Raw genomic sequence first — 18,020 nt, 5'->3', positions numbered from 1 at the left:
GCCGTATGCTTTATGTACGAGTTAAAGCGTTCGAGGGTGAGCTGCCCTTACGGAAATGAACGATAAGTTTCTGATGAGGACGTTGTGCATTCCTAATGGGGTATAAGACAGGCATCAGAAATGCATCATTTCATGTTGTTTAGCATCACAAGTACATCAGTGACTGAAATGACAAATGCATCTTAAGCTTTCTGATGAGAGGCGTAGACAGCCTTTTTTTGTGTTATTGCTAATGTCGAAGGAGATCACACAATAATATGTATGACGCCAATTTGTTTCTGAACCTAAACAGCGCTAGGGACGAGACACCGAGGTAGAAGACGACAACGCAGACTAACAACTGCTGAGTTGTTAGTCTGCGTTCGTCCTGTCTTCTACCTCGGTGTCTCCTCCTTATCGCAGTTTAAGTTCACAAAGAAATGTCTTACCAACTAGCCTCTCAACACTCTCCTCGAGTATGACGCCAAGTCGTGAAAGTTTTTTTAATGCGGAAGTGTTAAATGGCTAAGGCGGATAATTCGGTGTTGTCGGCGTGACCACACGATGGTACAAAAGGCTACGAACCTTCGACCTTTGGTGTTATTAAGGCGAAGTTCATGAGGGCACAGTTAATTAAGAAGGAGTTAATTAAGGCACTCGACCCCACAACCTTTGGTGGAAGTCAGACCCGTGATCTGCGGTGTTAATGAATGTGGTAATTAAGGCACAATTAATTAAGGTGGACTGAATCATGACACTCGTACCCGCGATCTTTGGTGGGAGTCGAACGCGTGACCTGTCCTGTTAATGATGGTGATGTTAATTAAGCCACAGTTAATTAACATAGAGTTAATTAGGGCACTGGGACCCACGACCTTTCGTGGGAGTCGAACCTGCCACATGTGGTATTAGTCAAGGCGATACTAACTATGGCACATTTAACTATGCCTTAGGTTTCTGTTATCTGTGAATCTGTGATTGCGTGACATGTTTATTTGCCTTGTTTTACGCATCATACAGGGTGTTTTAGCTAACTTTAAGCGGAGTTAAACAATATGCCGATGCACTCTAAGACGACGCGACCAAACGCAAGTTGCTCACTTTTGTATGCAGTTTGTCACGCTATTTTTGTATTTTGTTTAATTAGATAATTAGTCAACATTAATTAAGTAACTTCTGAAGCAACGAAGCTAGGAAAAAATTTCCAATTAGAAAGTTGTAGCGCGGTTCGCAAACCGTCCGAATAAACAGTTTCTGTCTAACTATTAATTAGTGTTTTTCAGGTCACTGCGGATGCCCGCGAAATACAAAAAAACCTAACGTGACATGCCCGCTTGGGCATCGTGATTGCACTGCTTCCAAGCGTACCGCGCACAAACATGCCATAGGTGCGCTGCCGCTTGAAAGGCGACAGGGCAGCGACGCAAGCGTTGGCTGTTCGATTTAAGCTAGCAACCGTTATCTCCTGCGCTGCGTAATGTGACTGGCGGACGGGGGGTGGTGGTGGGAGGTGGTAGTTCCAGACAGCGATAAGACTATAGTGCATCGGCTGTTAAAGCGCGAGCAATTTCGTGATGCCTTTTTCCAACGAGGAAAAAGCAGACATGATCCTTGCCTTAGGAGCTGTAGGTGGACAGAGACGGCAGGCTGCAAGAATATTTCAAAGCTGGCACCCGGGCACGCGACCAAGCCCGATGACAATATCCAACACCTATGAGTCGCTGAAGCAAACCGGCAGCTTCACAAAAAAGAGGTAGAGAGTTTCAGTCCAAAATAATGAGGTTTGCTCTGACGTTTTGTCTTTCATGGCGGCTAATCCACACGCTAGCACGCGCAGCGTGAGCGCTCAGCTCGGTGTGTCCCACTGAACTGCCTGGATGATATTGAAAACAGGTGGACGGCACTCTTATCACCTGCAGTTGCAGCAATGCCTGGAGTCAAGAGATTCAATTTTGCGGATTGGATTTTGATTCAGGAGGAGCAGGATTCTCACTTCCTCACCACTCTACACTCTAAAATCTAGGAAGGGTATCGCAGGAGTGAAGCTGCCGGTTCACTCTTCAAAGCGTCGTTTTACTCTCGCAAAATGTCGAGGAGAGTGAAATGCATTGTTCACTCTGTCACCAAGGAGAGAGTGAAATGTGCTTTTCACTCTCCCCTTCAGAGAGAGAGAGTGAAAAGACTCTTGCGACAATAGAAAAGAGAGACTCTTGTGGCAATAGAAAACAAAACGTAGCGTAATCTTCTGCTTCAACTGTAGGTGGCTGGCCCCGAACATGGCAATGTATCATTCATGCACGCTGAGCAAAGAACACATCGTTTTGCTTTTAAGAGAACAGGCCGCCGCAGTTCAAAGGAACGCGTAGCGAGCGCTCTACTTTTTCACTCGGAGTGGCTCCACCGCGCGCACGCGCGCTCAAGATCGCGGAACAACACAGCACCGGAGAAAGTAGATCCATCCAGCGAGCAAAGGCCAGCCGAGGGAGATCGTGTGGCAGCCATCTCGCGTCGCCACGAAAACACGACAGTCGTTCGTCATGCCTTGGATATAACAACAAATCCTCCACGGTAAGTGAATTCTAACTTAGGTGCACATTCTCCGTATATGTCATGCTATCGCCAGGAAGTTGTCGCTGCGCTTAGCCGACGCGATTGACAAAGGACTAGGCGTACGCGCTGTCTCTTGATGCCAATCGAAAAAGCCAGTCGTCGCGATAACTGCATGTGATTTTATCACTTTGCCGTTGTCCGTAAGAGCTTTAAAAATCGCAAACGCTGCCAGAACTATGGTATGTTCAATAAGACGCCAGGCGAGAGGACGCTTAAAATGGTTAGTTCACCAGCCCGTGATTCCGAGCCTATGCGGAGCGTGATTAGCGTGCGTTTTGTGTGTTTGAATTTATTCAGTTTGGCAGTCTACTATGTACGGAACGCTGTTGAACTAAGGAATCACATAACAGAAGCCGTCATTTTGCTGGCAGCATGCTTTTTTTTTTTTTATAAATAAACCGCGCGCTTGACGGTGTCTCGCGCAGGGGGAATCTGCGACCACTGAAGTTACGTGCAGCACCAGTGCTAGTTAGAAACTTTGCCGCAGGCATTCAGCTGCATGCTGCAAGAGGTCAGTTGGGCGCGTTATCTTGAACTTACTGAAAACGCATGAGGAATCCATGTTTTATGCTGAAAAAAGTATAAACCCCATATAAGCGATCTTGCGCGCGGCAGCTACAAGCGACGCGACGGAGATGGCTGTCGCGTTCGCTCGTCGCCTACAAGTCGTACTCCGTGCTAGCGACGATTTTGAGCGACGCCTCCCCGGTGTTGCCGGCATGAGGGCTGCAGTCACGCGTGACGCGTGCTTTAGTAATTTACGTTGATGTATTTTACTATAAAAAGTAGCATAAAATATTTCCGGACGTCTTGCAGTACGTACTTATCCTTGCACGTATAAAAATTGAATCATTTGCTCGTTCCGCGCGACAATCGGTAGTATTTGAGCGATGTATGTACATCTAGTTCCGGCTTCGCGCTATTGGCTAGTCGCTCATAGCACTTCTGGGCGACGAGCGACGATTTCTAGAATTCCAGAACCGAGCCATCTGTTCAAGCGACGGCCCGTTTTGTCGCTCGTCGCCGTCGCGCACTAAATCGCTCTCACAGTGTTTATCCCTAAGACTGAACTGTTTTTGCTCATGTTGAAATGGTGTGATTATAGGTCTGGTTTTGTCTCCTGTTGCGGTTTTCGTGCACGGTGCGAAACTGAAAGGATGCTTATGTCTACGAACTCGGTGAATTGTCGAGCAGCTAGTTACGCATCGGCATCGAATATAACGGCTGCTGTGTGGAATTACAATTGCAGGGGCGCTTTGCATACGCTTATTGTTTTGGACATGCCTGTGCATTTGCTAATATGAGTTGGCGTGTCAGAGTTATGTCATATGAACAGCTAAATCAGCCTTCCTCTGGGTGTTACAAGCGTAATGTGTGCATTTTGCTATAGCATGGCAGATTATGATGTGTTTATCGCTTGAATATTTTTAGTAGAGAAATAAAATATCAAAATAAAATGTTGCTTTAATTCCGTGTTACCATTCTGTCGTACACAGAACAATAGGTTGGTGTAATAAACTAATAACTGCGGTTTAACTGCAACTTTTACATGCCTACAAGAATCTAAAATGCTAGATTTCAAACTGCAGCAGTAGTCGGGTCTGTCAAAAATGAACTCCACTGCGCACCTCATGCATGAAAATAAGTTCATGCCTTTTAGTAAGCTTAGATGCAGGCCGCAGTGAACTTGTTAGTATTGAAATGTGGGTAAGCTTGCCATACCAAGCCTTGTTGCCCTTTTTTATAGGCACATCCATATATCCATTGAGCTGAAGGACAATATTTTTCATCCCTACTGAGCATCATGTTTGCAGCTATAATCCTCAAATTATGGCTTCAGCAGTGGCACAACCAGGCATGGTGCGGGGGGGTGGGGGGGCACACTGGGCACGTGCTTAGGATGTGTCACAAGTGGTGTTTGCGATACACCAGACTCATGACAGACCTATGACGTCTGAAAATGACCAATATTCTATTCATTAGCAGGAGTATTCTAACATTCATGAAAAACAAGGATGAACTGTGGTTTGTTTTTTTGCTTAAATCTAAAAATTGAAGTTAGGTTAGCAGTTGACTGTTGCAGTCATTTGGATGTTTTGCATGCATTTCACTAGGAAGACTAAGAGCTAAGACTTTTTTATTGCCATTGCCTTGACTGTCTTGATGTTGTTTTGCACCATGTCCTTGTGTTGACTTTTGCATACGATATTTTTCAGGCACCCGCTTTATATAACGCAAGAAGGCAGCTGCAAGGACACGAGGATGTGAAAGAGCCAGTGCAGCGCGACTTCACGTAGTGTAGAGGAGCCAATGCCAAAAAATCAAAATACATTGGCATGTCATTTGGACAAGAAAACTAGTATGTGGGTATATTGGGTGTACCATTTGACCAAATGTCAACAAAATCAAGATACAGTATGTTACACGAAGATGAAAATTCTCACGTGCTCCAGGCAGTCATCTTAACATGGTATATTTATGTAATGTCTCTGATTGGAAAGTCAAATCAAGTATGCTCACTGGAGACAAACACATAGCAGCAAGTGTCATTGAAAAGTTAAAAATGTGTTTTAAGAAAGCTGATTAGTTCTGAGAAGTGACTGCTTTTTGTCTTGCTTCTCAACACATATATCCATGCGATAAAAAAATAGTGGTACGATGAAATTGCATATTTGCTAAGCGACATGATACATACTTGCAATGAGCACGGTGCCTGTGTTTACTATAGAAAGCAACAGCCCATGCTTGGTTAGGTTAGGCCCACTACAACATGCAGGCATGGGTGATTGGCGCTTTTTTTATTTCTGTATCGTGAGGTTTATTGACGTGCGTATAGGTGCAGTGGCACGCAGTATGGCTAGTACAAAAAAAGGGGGGGGGGCAGATATATGTGATATATGTAGCTCACTGTACACGATACAGGGCAAAGGAAATCCGTGTTCAGCAACTATGTTAAATGCCATGTACGTAAATTTTACTACGCTACCCGTTCGAAGCGCGCACAGGTGCATATTGAAGAAAAGTTTCCAGGGTAGATAATTTAGTTCGTAATTTACACTAATTTTGCTCTAACCACGAGACATAATAATTTGAATATACTGCACGGAAAAACCTAGAGCGAATTAAATTGTGTGTCAGCTTCGTGTGTATACATATAGTCTTCCCTATGCATTAGGTTTTTTGCGTAATGCATTAACAGTTGACAGCCTATCTTATGATGTGTACTCTGTTTACATTACAGTTGTTTATTAGTTTACTCGTTTGTTTTGCGACTGATGAAATGCCGGCATATATATATTTTCAACATCTGACATAACCCTGTATGTTTTGCAGGGACAACCCAGGACGTGCATTTCTCAGCACCCAGTCAACTGCCAAAAGTGACTCAAACACAGGCCACCAGTAAGTGGACATCAGTTGCAATTTCACATTATGCAGTTGGCAGCTGCCTTGTACGGAGGCTTTTTTTTTAATGAGATGTTGATGTCGTTCTAATGTACATTTTGACCACAAAGGTGCGATCATGTCTCACAGAGGCATATATGGTTGCTATTCTCTGCGAGGAACGTGTTCTCGTGTTCGTGAAGCATTTGTGTTTGGCAGTATTGTCGCCCAATGAGTCGGATATAAACACTAACTCGCCACTGCCGGCAAGTAGTTGCGAGAAACGCATTATGACGCTGTAAAGTTATTTCATTAATTCGAAGGAAAGTTTTGCAGCAGGAAAAAAGGTTGCTATTCCAGGTAAACATGTCTTTTTCTCACAGGTTATTTAGCCAAACTGTGGATGCATGAAATTCGTGACTTATGAATAGATTTTAATTTGTTCTTTAGTAATGCTTCTAAAAGAGACTAGAAATAGCATGTGACTACCTCTGCAATCAGCAGACCATACATTTACAGTCATTTGTGGCAGTTCCATGCAGTCTCGCACTTTATATAACCTTTCCTTTCAGCACCATTGGAACTGGTGGCTGCGTTTTCAGAAGAAGTGCACTTGACACTGTATATGTATGTGTGAATTCGGTTTTCTTTGTATGTGTCAGCTCACTGACAAACAGTGCAAAAATCTGTTGTACCATGAGCCTGACGACGCCTTCTGCTGCTAGAAATGCGGCACTTCGTATTTTATAGTACTGCATGACATTTAAATCAAAGCTACCACATAAAATGATCAAGAAAACTAACCGCTGTTATAGCTGTTTTCCTCAAAGAACGCTTGTCCTTTATGGGCTGTGTTAATCTGAGCTCTCCACCGATGTTTCAGTGATATTATCCCTTAGTGATTGAGAGATTGGGGGCAATTAATCGTGTTAGTGTTTAAGTGGTGTCCTAATTATGTGCATTTGTTCCAACAAAGTTGTCTAGATTACTTTATTGTGTAGTGTAAAGCTTATGAAACCATCAGCAACTACTGAGTTGCTAACACGCATATGGATTTGTCACTATACAGGTGGAACTCGGCTGTACCACTGCAGTGCTGCGGAAATTGCCTTCACCAGCGGCTTTGCAACAGCTGTTTCGCAGCATGTCGGTATGTGTTAACTTATAATTATGTTGGGATGGGCTAGTATTATGGACCACTGCTACTCTGTATTGTGACAGATCCATATGATAAGGGATGTAATGGGCACAGCGAAAACCTTTGAATTTTTTACTATGGTACATAAACAGGCTCTCCTTTTCGTCACAGGAGCAGGAGAGAAGGGCATGCAGGCACTCCTGAATGTACATATATTTCAAAACATGAGACACACACACACACACACACACACACACACACACACACACACACACACACACACACACACACACACACACACACACACACACACACACACACACACACACACACACACACACGCACACAATTAAACTAAAGGCAGGGACGTTCCATCTTTCATCTTGAATTGAATTGTGCAGCGCAAAAATACAACACAGACCACAGAGAAGCACACATGTTAACAGGTTTGATACACACGTTAGTTCAACAGATTTGATACTTCCAGTGTGCTATTTTACACATGGGGGAAGGGAAAGGGGAGAAAATCTAAAAAAAAAGTGGAGTGGAAAAAAAGGAATCGTGCCAAAAAGCATGAGAAGCATCGCGCAACCAGGATCACCAGCAGGACATCTAAAAAGCACTCTGATAAAATTACATACAGGACAACCTTATGTATAGTTTGTTTCAATCAACTCAGATCACATGCAGCCATTACTGCAATCAAGTTGTTTCCTTATGTCATATGAGGAAATGATGTGGGTCCAAAAAACTGTTTAGAGCTGAAGGATTATGTTCCATTCTAGCCTCATTGCCTGCTTTTTTATCATATTGTTATCAGCTGCTTATGTTAGGGACAAAAAGTAAGAGTACGAACTGTTTCCCGATTCGCCATTCCACACAACATGTCTTTGTGACTATATGTACATGCAGATGATCCATAGCTGAAAAATATTCAGTACAGTAGAATCTCATTACAAGATGCACTTGGTTGTAAGAGACATCTGAAAATGGTTTGGTTGGTTTTCCGATGTTTGCCACGTTAACAATACTGTATACAAGAGACACATTTGTTACTAAGGATGACTTTTTAAGTATTCACTACTTCGAAGGGACACAACCCACACACATACACTTTGTGCACCTTGTGTGCTCCGAAGGGCGTAAAGATCACGCAATCCTTACACAAGTCAATCGCGCATGTCTCTTTTAGCATGAACCAGAAAAGGAGGGCAACGAGGACAGTGCAGGGCAGAAAGTGTCGGCAGTTGAAGCTGACGAGCGTCTAAGAGCACCTCAAAGGTACTGCGAGCAACAAGGCTTGCAAAGTGAAGTGTTTAAATTCCAGAAGTTGGGAAGGAAGCTAACACAATCTACAGTCACTAAAAAGCTGTGAATGTCTTCTTTTAAAGGGCCCCTAAACCACCGAGGTTGAAATTTAGTTGCGGTGTTGCAGTTCTACACAATAAGGCAATGAACAGGTAGCCACAAGAATTTTTCGAAACGGTGCAGTAATAGTGGAGCTACGTGTGTTTGATTATCGAAAACTAGTCCCCACTCATTTTACTCTTTCATCTGGTACACGCCATATGGACAGTATCGTCTTTTCCTTGCCTAGTACACCTCCAAATGTTACGGGACAGGCCAACACCAACGAGCTCTGTTGCTGCCGCGCTGGCCCGTCGTCCTGCGAAGGGTGGCGCTAATACAACGGAACTGTATGGTGACTCGCGTTGAAGAGCCTCATAGGGAGACCCTTCTGTTGGCGTTTCTCTTCTTTGCCCCCATTGGCTGCCCACAATGGCATCGCGCGCAACGCGACGAGGAAGAAGGAGTGTGTGTATTTGCTTGCAGGCCTTGCCGGCAGTCGTACACTTTCGTTCGACCAATCGACAGCACCGGAAACTGGTGACATCATCAGAGACAGCCTGGTGACGTCAGGACAAACTGGGGGGTGCGGGATAGGTCCAGAGAGGCGCACGGGGTCATTTTCTTCATATTGTGGTGCTCCGGCAGTGCTACGCACTCTGGCATTTGGCTTCGTCGATCGTGACGGCATTCTGATTTCGATACGCGTGTTTACTTGAAATGTTCAAAAAATGTCGAGAAGTGGTTTAGGAGCCCTTTAAGCCACCCTGAGCATTTATTCCTTGAGATATATCAAAACATACTTTAGTGATGATGCATAATAAAGTGATCTAGTCTGGCTCCTCAGTGTCTCAAAATTTTTGGTTTCGAGAGACATGTTTCCCGTGCCTCTTGAATATCTTCTGATGAGGCTTTACTGTAATATACACAAACAATTGTGTAACTCTACCTGCAAGTATTATTCATTAAGCCCGGTCACTTATGTGCAAAGCTTGTGGTTAAGTCTTGATGTCCGTACTTTTTAGAGCTATGTTTATTAATTCATGCTGTTCTTATTGGTTCTTCGATGCAGGAGACAATGCCTACGAAATTATTGGCCCTGATCATGAGAGCCCTCAAGGGGCAAACAACATCTCTGTTGCAGAAGTGAGCCCGGTACCACTTGGAAGTTACCATGACAGATGACACGGCAGCAATAGATACAGAGACTGCCACGTCTACTGCAGCTGCAACAGTGTACGAGGCAAGCAGCAGCGCGTCAGCAGCAGTGTCAGAAGGAACCACACCAGGCCTGGTAGAGCAACATGTGTGGTATCACTGACTTTTTTTGTAGTGGATACAACTCATTTGCTCAACATACAAAAGCTTTTCACCACGACTGTGAGCCAGTGTTATTGTGCAGCAAGTGCAAGACTAAGTTAAGTGTTATAACACAGTACAAGCATCACTTTAACATATGAAAACATATTACAGTTGTTGCCTCCCCAGCCAGCCCACATAGCCACAACAATGTTGAACACATGGTGGGACACACATCTTCTCCATTAGAAGATAGTAGAGACTGTCAGTGTTGTTGTTAGATTAACTGGTCTTTGTAGGCAACTAGGACAACACAGGTGTCATAAGATTGTTGTTGATGTTGTTGTTGAAGAGGTAAAAAAGAAGTTTGATGCAGCTGAAGTGCCAACCGATATTGAGCAAATCAAAAGCAACCACCTGAGAAAGCAACACTATCGAAATTTGGGTATCTATGTGCCGCCAACTCTGGTAAGAATGGCATAGGACAGAAGTGTGATGAAAATCACACAGACACTGCTGTTGCATCACTGGCCACAGTGAGCAGCGACTTGTAGGGCACGAGAGTCAACTGAAACTAACATTATGATATAGTGTCATGCTCCCATGTGACCACTTTTCAAGTTATTTTGCAAGATACAGCTCAACCTCCAGAAACGAGACTGCAAGTTGTCTTTAAAAAAGCTTTCACAAAAAATTATTCATAACACTATTAACATAGCAGTATCTTTTTTTTTTGTGTCGGTTCGAGGTTCCCGGCTGTCCATTAATGCAAAAATTGAGGACAAAAAGAACATGTGTCGTACTTACACCTTTTTAACAAGTACGAGGGGGACAGAACTTTTCTAGTCATGCATCTTCATCATACTATCAAGTTTTTAAATGCCTTTTATAATTATTATTACCAGTTATATCTGAGTGCATTGTATGCATGTAGAAGGTGTAAAATCAGGTCAGTTGGATCAGATGCCTTATCTGCAAGCGAGCCCTATATTCAAGAAATTTGAAATAAAATAGTTACGTTAGAGACGCAGTCTTTCAGCACTTTATTGCCTGTGGTTTAAGCATTGCTCAATACTTTTGTGGGTGACAATTTCAACCGGCACAGCACTGCGCTTTGCCACAGTCACATTTGTCTTCAAAGCGGTGTTTACCATTTGTGTTGATCTGTTTGTGTATGCATAGAGCAAGTTTTTAATTTATATTTTTCTGCATTCTTGTGCTTGCACTAAGTTTGTATAAGGCAGTTACAAAATGTGCGGCACTATAACGAACTGTTCTGTTGAGCTTACACTTGCAAATAATCGTGTTCAGATGGCCGCACTTCTATGCGGGTGCACCGCTAGCTTTGTGTATGTTCTCATGTTTGTATAAAGCTTATATAAGCTAGTTAGAAAATGTATGTCACTAAGCATTGTGATATTCTTTAAAGAACTGCTTGGTTGGTTTTACACTTGTGAATTAGTATTGAGGCGGTGGTATTCCCATGTATGCCCACTGCTAGCTTTCTGTGTCCTCACGTGTTTGTATTAAGTTTCTACAAGGGAGTTACAGCATGTACGTCACTAAGCGCTGTGATATTTTTTAAAGAACTGCTTTGTTGGTTTTACACCTGTGAGTAATAGTACTCGTGTGGCACTAGTCATGTGTAGGTACACAGGGACCATTTGTATACATTATGCTCATGTAAAGCAGTTACAAAGTGTATGTCACTAATTACTGTGATATTTGTTGAATTGCTGTGATGGTTTTACACATGTGAATAATAGTGGTCAGGACACAGTACTTGCGGTGTATAGTTGAATTTATACACTGCCAAGACATGGGCTGTATACGTACCAAAAGAAATGTATGTCATTATATTGTTGTGATTATTACTGTTTGGATTTTATTAAACTGTAATAAAATTGTTTCTTGTATCTATTGAGCTATGGCAATTTGTCATGCAACCAAACTAACTGAGGACCTGCACTTGTGCATACAAATAAACAGCTAATTTAAGAGTATACTGCTCATATTCTGCTAAACCAGTTTAACAAATCTTCTACTACAATGCTGGAAAAATGACAGAGCTGACTCGGATGCACAGAAAAAGTTCTGCACTGGCTGAAGGACTGCCCCACACTGGAGTTCGTAATGTTGCGTTTATTGGAGTAGAACAGAAAGTGCACTTCTATTAAAAATGCGACAGTCAGTGCAGAAACATAAGGCAGCCGAGCGGATGTGGCACATTTTTTTCAGGGCCCTCCATGCCTACTACTGCATTTCTAGTCTTCCTGTGCGCTGCGTATAAGCCCCTGTTCAGCCAAAGTTTTTACTCCATGACAGTTGTTCTACTGGGTTCGTAGCAATATTGAAGAAAAAAATTCAGTGGTTTTCAAGGACTTTCGAGGCCCCGACACAGTAACTTCAAGGACCTCGTGCAATGTGTGTAGTAGTTTGGACAGGCAATAACTTGTTCAAGAACACCGTTAACTTTAATGCAAACAAAAGAAAACAAAACAAATCGCATTTCAGTGATTTCAAGCATTTGAAAGACTGCTAATTTGCCTTTCACCGCCCACCACTAAACGCACACAAGGAAGCATTTCAGGAAAGCGCTCAAAGTTTTTCTGCAATAGCACAATTAACTACTTGGACCTGCAACATTTGCAGTTTTTGAATACTGTTTGGTTTGACAGTGTATGTGATGTCATCTGTTGCCTCAGCTTTTTTCACCATCAAATAAGCAATAGTCATTTCTAATTTCTTTTTATTGTGTCTGTCGCTCTCAATTTACTCTTCACGGCTTCTCTTCGAATGCCTCAACTGTTGAGCTTCCTGCTTCTGCTCCTCCAAGCACATTTGTCGCCGGTTCCATGTGCATAAAACTGGTATCTGCAGCTCCTTTGTAATTTCAACTTTAAGGATGTCGCTTTCCTTCTATTACCTCCAGAGACAATTTTCTGTGACATGCGAAAGAGTGTCACAGAAGGGAAAAAAAGCGCTTGGCAATGTCTGCTAAGTCTAGCCAAGTGTACAAGTTAAGGACTTTCCAGTACTTCTAAAAATTCAAGGGTTTTCAATGCCTTGAAAATGGCATTTTAGAAATAAAAGATTTTCAAGGATCGCTACAAACCCTGGATTCCAGCACCTAAATAATTTTACAAGCTTATTTTGGCATGGAGTTAGGAAATTCATGCTTTCTAGCTAACGCTGCACTATCTCTGTACAGTGAAGCCACGAGAGCGCAACTATTTTGGAGTAAAGAAAAATACTGAAAGCTTTTAATACCACTCTTCTTTTTTTCTATGGAGCTTCGTATTGCCTAGTTAAGTTTACGAATGTGCCTGGTTTTGGCGGGCGTTTTTTCGACATTTTCTGGAAGAAGCAGATGTCTAGCCCCCGTATTCAGAAATGTATCTTAATACAAAGCTCATGCTTGACTTGATATAAACGACGCCTGGTGCGAACGTCCCCCAAGACGCTCACTGCCTTTCTTTTGGTGCGTTCACGACTTGCGTCGTTTAGATCAAGTCAAGCATGGGCTTCAAGTTATGATGCATTTCTGCATATGGGGGTAAGCGTGCACAATTCCGGGCAACGCACTGTGCCATTGACACTGAGAGAAAACGGGGAAAACAGAGTTAACTACTTATGCTCCTAAACTTTCGCGTACCTGTGGTGTGCGTGTATCGTGGAAGAAGAAACAGCGCAAACACAAGGACGAAAAAAAGCATCAACCACACCAGCGCTTCGTGGTGTGGCATGTTTTTGCGTCGTCCTTGTGTTGCGCTGTTTCTTCTAAAATGCTCAACCAATTAGCCGGCAAGTCCATCCTGTGCATATATAAATTGAACACACGCATGAGTGTAGATGGTCTTCGAAGCTTTTAGAACGAGCACTGCCACAGGATACGAGCAGTGCACGCTTAACAAGTGGACACATTAGTCATTTAAACATGCGTGCCAATGCATTTGACGCGGCTATCGGCATAAGCAGTCTCCAAATGCTGGAATGCATGCGCTTCAAAACGCTAACGATCCGCTGCTAATGCAGGACAACAGCTCACAGCGGACTGAACCAAACTCTAAACTAATGCACTTGAAAAGAACGTCTACACGGCAGCGTGAGGCACGTCGAAATGCCTGGTACTGGCGTCGCAGTTGCTCACCAGTATACGCGCGAATTAAATTCACATACGTGGATGGTTGGCGCAATACTTTGTATCCGCGTATTTTGGAGAACATGGACTGGAGAAGCACTCGATCATGAGCTGAACGGCACATTTGTTATTTTCCTGCGGTGACGACAAGCCGTGAATAGTTCTCACGTTGTCGTCTACGTTGTCTTCCTTCGTTAGTCGTAGCAAGGAATGGAAATGATGCAAACGCACACGTATTCCAGTACACAACAGCACAGCGCACTGCAGAGAAACCCCACCCACCACAGCCGATTCATCAAATACGTTTGGTATATATATAAGCTCTAAAAGAACACGACTGGGCGTGGCGGCGCTGTGGTGGAATGGTTATGATGTGTGTTTTGAATTGTACAAATGCGAGTGTACGCGGGTTCGAATTCACATGTGTATAGAGCATTGTGATTCTTGATAAGTATGTGATTCCCTTGACAATTGTATTCTAATTAGATTGTGTGACTCCTGATTGTGAAATTTGCAGATTAAGTGTTAAATCGCTTTTTTTTTTCCTTAGTGGCGTTCGTGACGCATACGCATCGGCCGCTTCAGAGCAGTCACGCCTCACGGTAGGCAGCAAATAGCCAGGAAAAAATGACTTTAAAATCCTGCATAACTTTGCTCACGCCTATTCTGAAGGCCGCTTGGAATCGGGCCAGTGTCTCTGAGGAGCCGCCTAGGGAACAGTATATCAGCGGCCCTAATTTGATCTGATTTCCTGCCTGCATGCGTGTTCAGGACTTGGCTAAGAGGGTATTGGGAAGAGTACTAGCACTCTGTTCTGAAGGAGTACAAGCACTCTGTTTGGGGGAGTAGAAGTACTCGGTCTGGCGGTGTACTATTAACCCTGCGGGGAGAGTATTAGCACTCTGCGGAAGAGTACTAGCACTTCCTGTGGGAAGAGCATTATCACTCTGCGGAAGAGTACTAGCAATCCCTTGCGGTGGAGTAACAAAACTCTGTCAGGAGGAGTTGACCTACTCTCTCTCAAAGAGGGTCGATCTACTCTCGAAAAGAGAGTGAAATATGGGACAAGCAGCTACTCCCTCAAAGAGAGTGCCCGGCACTCCCTTAGTTTTTAGAGTGTAGAGTATCCGGACTGACGAGAACTTTTCCCGAAATCGCCAATTAAACATCCACAACGCATACTATTGGAGTGAGCAAAATCCCCACTGGCTGGGAAGATCCCACCACCAATATCAGTGGTCTTTTAACGTTTGGTGCGGAATATATGACAGTACAGTGATTGGCCCAGCGTTTTTTAACAACACTCTGACTGGCAAGAGGTATGTGTGTTCTTCAAAGGGCCAGTTGAAGACTTCTGCTGCAACGTACAACTAGCCCGGCTTGACGCAATGTGGTATCAGCGCGACGGGCCGCCAGCCCACAGCTGCAGTCAAGCACGAGCATGGCTTGATGTTACCTTCTCAGGGCAACGGATAGGGAGGAATGGGCGTGTCCTGTGGCCGGCAAGGTCACCCGACCTCAACCCTCTTGACTTTTTCTTGTGGGGTTATATTGAGGATCACGTATACAAGAAGAAAACAACGACTCCAGAAACGTTACAGGAGAATATAACTGAAGTCTGCCACAGCATTTCACCGACGGTGGTCAAGGCAGCGAGAGCAAGCGTTGTCAGAAGATCCCAGTCTTGTAGCGCTGCAGAAGGTGACCTCTTCGAGCGCTTTCTGTGAAAGTGCATGAAAAATAAACGTAAATTTCGTGAAAGACTGCATCTGGTCATTTAGGCTACTCTTATTTTACCATTCTTAGCCATCTGAAAACAGTTTTATTTATTTGGGTATGTTCAATTTGCTTACAGCTATCGCGAAATGGCGGACCTATTGCTTCTAGCAGCACAAGCGATAACCGCTGCGTCTGCTTACCGCTATAACGAACTTTCGTGAGGGGAGCACATCACCGGTGTAAATGGCACTGCCAACGCCTACGTGGTTGCCCTGTCGTCTTTCAAGCGGCAGCGCGCCTATGGCGGTTTGTGCGCGGAACGTAGGGGAGCAGTGCAACCACGACGCGCAACGGGCATGCCACTTGGTGTTTTCTATTTCCGCGGGCATCATCAGTAAGCTGAAATACACTCATACTTATTTTTATGTCTACAAAGAAAGAAACTGTTTATTCGTACGTTTTGCGAACCATCCTGCCATTTTCTTAATGGAATTTTTTTTCTAGCTTCGTTTCTTCAGAAGTTGGCTTAATAATTTTGATTAAAAACCTAGTTAAGCAAAAATACAAAAAAATAGCGTGACACACTACGTACAAAAGTGAGCAACATGCACTTGGTCGTGTCGTCTTAGATTGCATCGGCATATTTTAAACTCTGGCTAAAGTTAGCTGAAGCACCTTGTATACAGTTACTATTGCTTAGATAGGTAGATTTATTGGATACTTATACGTATATTTAAATATCTTGTTGCGAGGTTTTGTGGATATATACAGCGAACTTTGCTTGCAGAGAGCACGTTTTGGTTCTTATCAAGCTTTATCTTCGCATTTGTGCATGTCATTGTACTTAGAATTGCCAACGTATAGTTTGCAGAACTACTGCTTTTTATATGTGATCTGTGTTGCGACTACGATTTTGGTGCAATTACAATACACGACCGCTGACAACTGCTCTTGCGCAGAGCATTGGAACGAAGGACAGCGTCACAGAGAATTTTCCGTGGCAGTTGCACATGTACAAAAATGTAAACAAGGTTCTTGAATGACAAATTTTCATTAAAACATTTGTCCCCAACTTGTTCATTTAACGACCTTTACATTTATCATGTCAGCGGCATGAACTGATTTGCTGGTTTCGTACAGATATAGTTCTAAAGTTCGTGTGATATTTTCTTTATTATTAAATAGACAAAAAGCATGGAAGCATTGATATCAGTTATTTCTGGCACAACCTTTGGGACACAAGAATATATTCTTTTATAAACATATACATATTTTCCTAGTCTTTACAGTGCGTAGCGTCCAAGAACTCGTTTGCAGCATCTTTGGCAATGGCAATGCAGTTATTATTCACGTATTTGATCCCTCGCCAAATACTGTGAGGAGACGGAGCTCCAACCCTGAACGAAAACTTACAACTCATTCTTATTCAGATTTATATTACATGTCAATTTGATACCTAATATTGCTTGGTACCAAATTAGGCTCAAATAAACAGGAATTCCACTACTACTGGATGTGCATATGAAACCGGAACTCATGCACTACTGTAGATGGAACAAACACATATGCAAATGAAGGGCTGATTCACGCATGTGCAGACTGGGCAAGAAATACTCGAAGGCTATACACATGCTGCAACTGAAACTGATCTTGTTGCAAATCAGTAGCTTGGCATGAGCAATGTAAATATTTTTAAATTGACAGATTACTGATCTCGCAGCTGAGGCTATGCAGGTCTTGCTTTATGTCCTTCATTATTTTAATGGAAAAACAGCAGCGAAATTATGCGTCATTCAATAAAACATTAGACCTTGTATTATATAATGATGGAACACCTTCTACGTGTATGTTTCAGGCCTGTGTTCATCATTGCTGGGAGGTCCAAAAATTCACAGCCAGCGTTTTGCAGAAATAAACACTGAGTTATGAATTCAAAGTTCTCATATTGTCATTTTTAATAAAAACTGTTCATGTTTTATAGGCAGGGCTATTTATTTGTGCGCTCAAATTGGAAGTTCTCGCATTCCAGCCTCAAGAATTCTTATGCTGTCACTACTGTTACAAATTAAGCCGTTGCCTGGAGCTCAGTTGTAGACTGCTACAGCGGCTCAGTCACCGTAACAGCTAATGCCACAAAGTATAGGGAGCGGTCTCCCACCGCTTTCATTTCTTCCAATATCATATTGAATTATTTAAACAGATTCCCTAATTATTACTTAACACCCTCGACGTTTGTTTGTTAGTATGCATGCACCACGTTTTATTATATTTTTCCGAGTACACAGATGACATTTCCATACTTTCATGCATTTCCCTTACCTTGGTATCCACTCTGTCGCTCTAACTGACCACGGGTTATCCGTCCTTCGCATTACATGATCTGCCCAAGTTCATTTCTGTCTC

At 43.1% G+C, this 18,020-nt stretch overlaps 1 protein-coding gene and 2 long non-coding RNA genes across 4 annotated transcripts in view; all 3 read left to right on the top strand.

Annotated features, from left to right (window-relative positions):
- LOC140219035 (uncharacterized) overlaps positions 1-18,020 on the top strand; it is a 457,444-nt gene that overhangs the window by 316,672 nt on the left and 122,752 nt on the right. The gene's annotated exons all lie outside the window — the stretch shown is intronic.
- The window catches only part of LOC126523950 (uncharacterized), a 283,481-nt gene that overhangs the window by 250,223 nt on the left and 15,238 nt on the right, over positions 1-18,020 (top strand). The window lies entirely within an intron of this gene.
- LOC126523954 (uncharacterized) lies at positions 2,430-11,677 on the top strand. Its single transcript, XR_007597819.3, has 4 exons — positions 2,430-2,547; positions 4,806-5,991; positions 7,043-7,123; positions 9,531-11,677. It is a non-coding gene; the product is annotated as an uncharacterized lncRNA (long non-coding RNA).

The sequence above is a fragment of the Dermacentor andersoni genome, chromosome 6 (assembly GCF_023375885.2).
Source record: "Dermacentor andersoni chromosome 6, qqDerAnde1_hic_scaffold, whole genome shotgun sequence".
NCBI classification, from domain to species: domain Eukaryota; kingdom Metazoa; phylum Arthropoda; class Arachnida; order Ixodida; family Ixodidae; genus Dermacentor; species Dermacentor andersoni.
The sequence above is the reverse complement of the archived record's forward strand: the minus strand, read 5'-3'. Positions and strand labels throughout refer to the sequence as shown.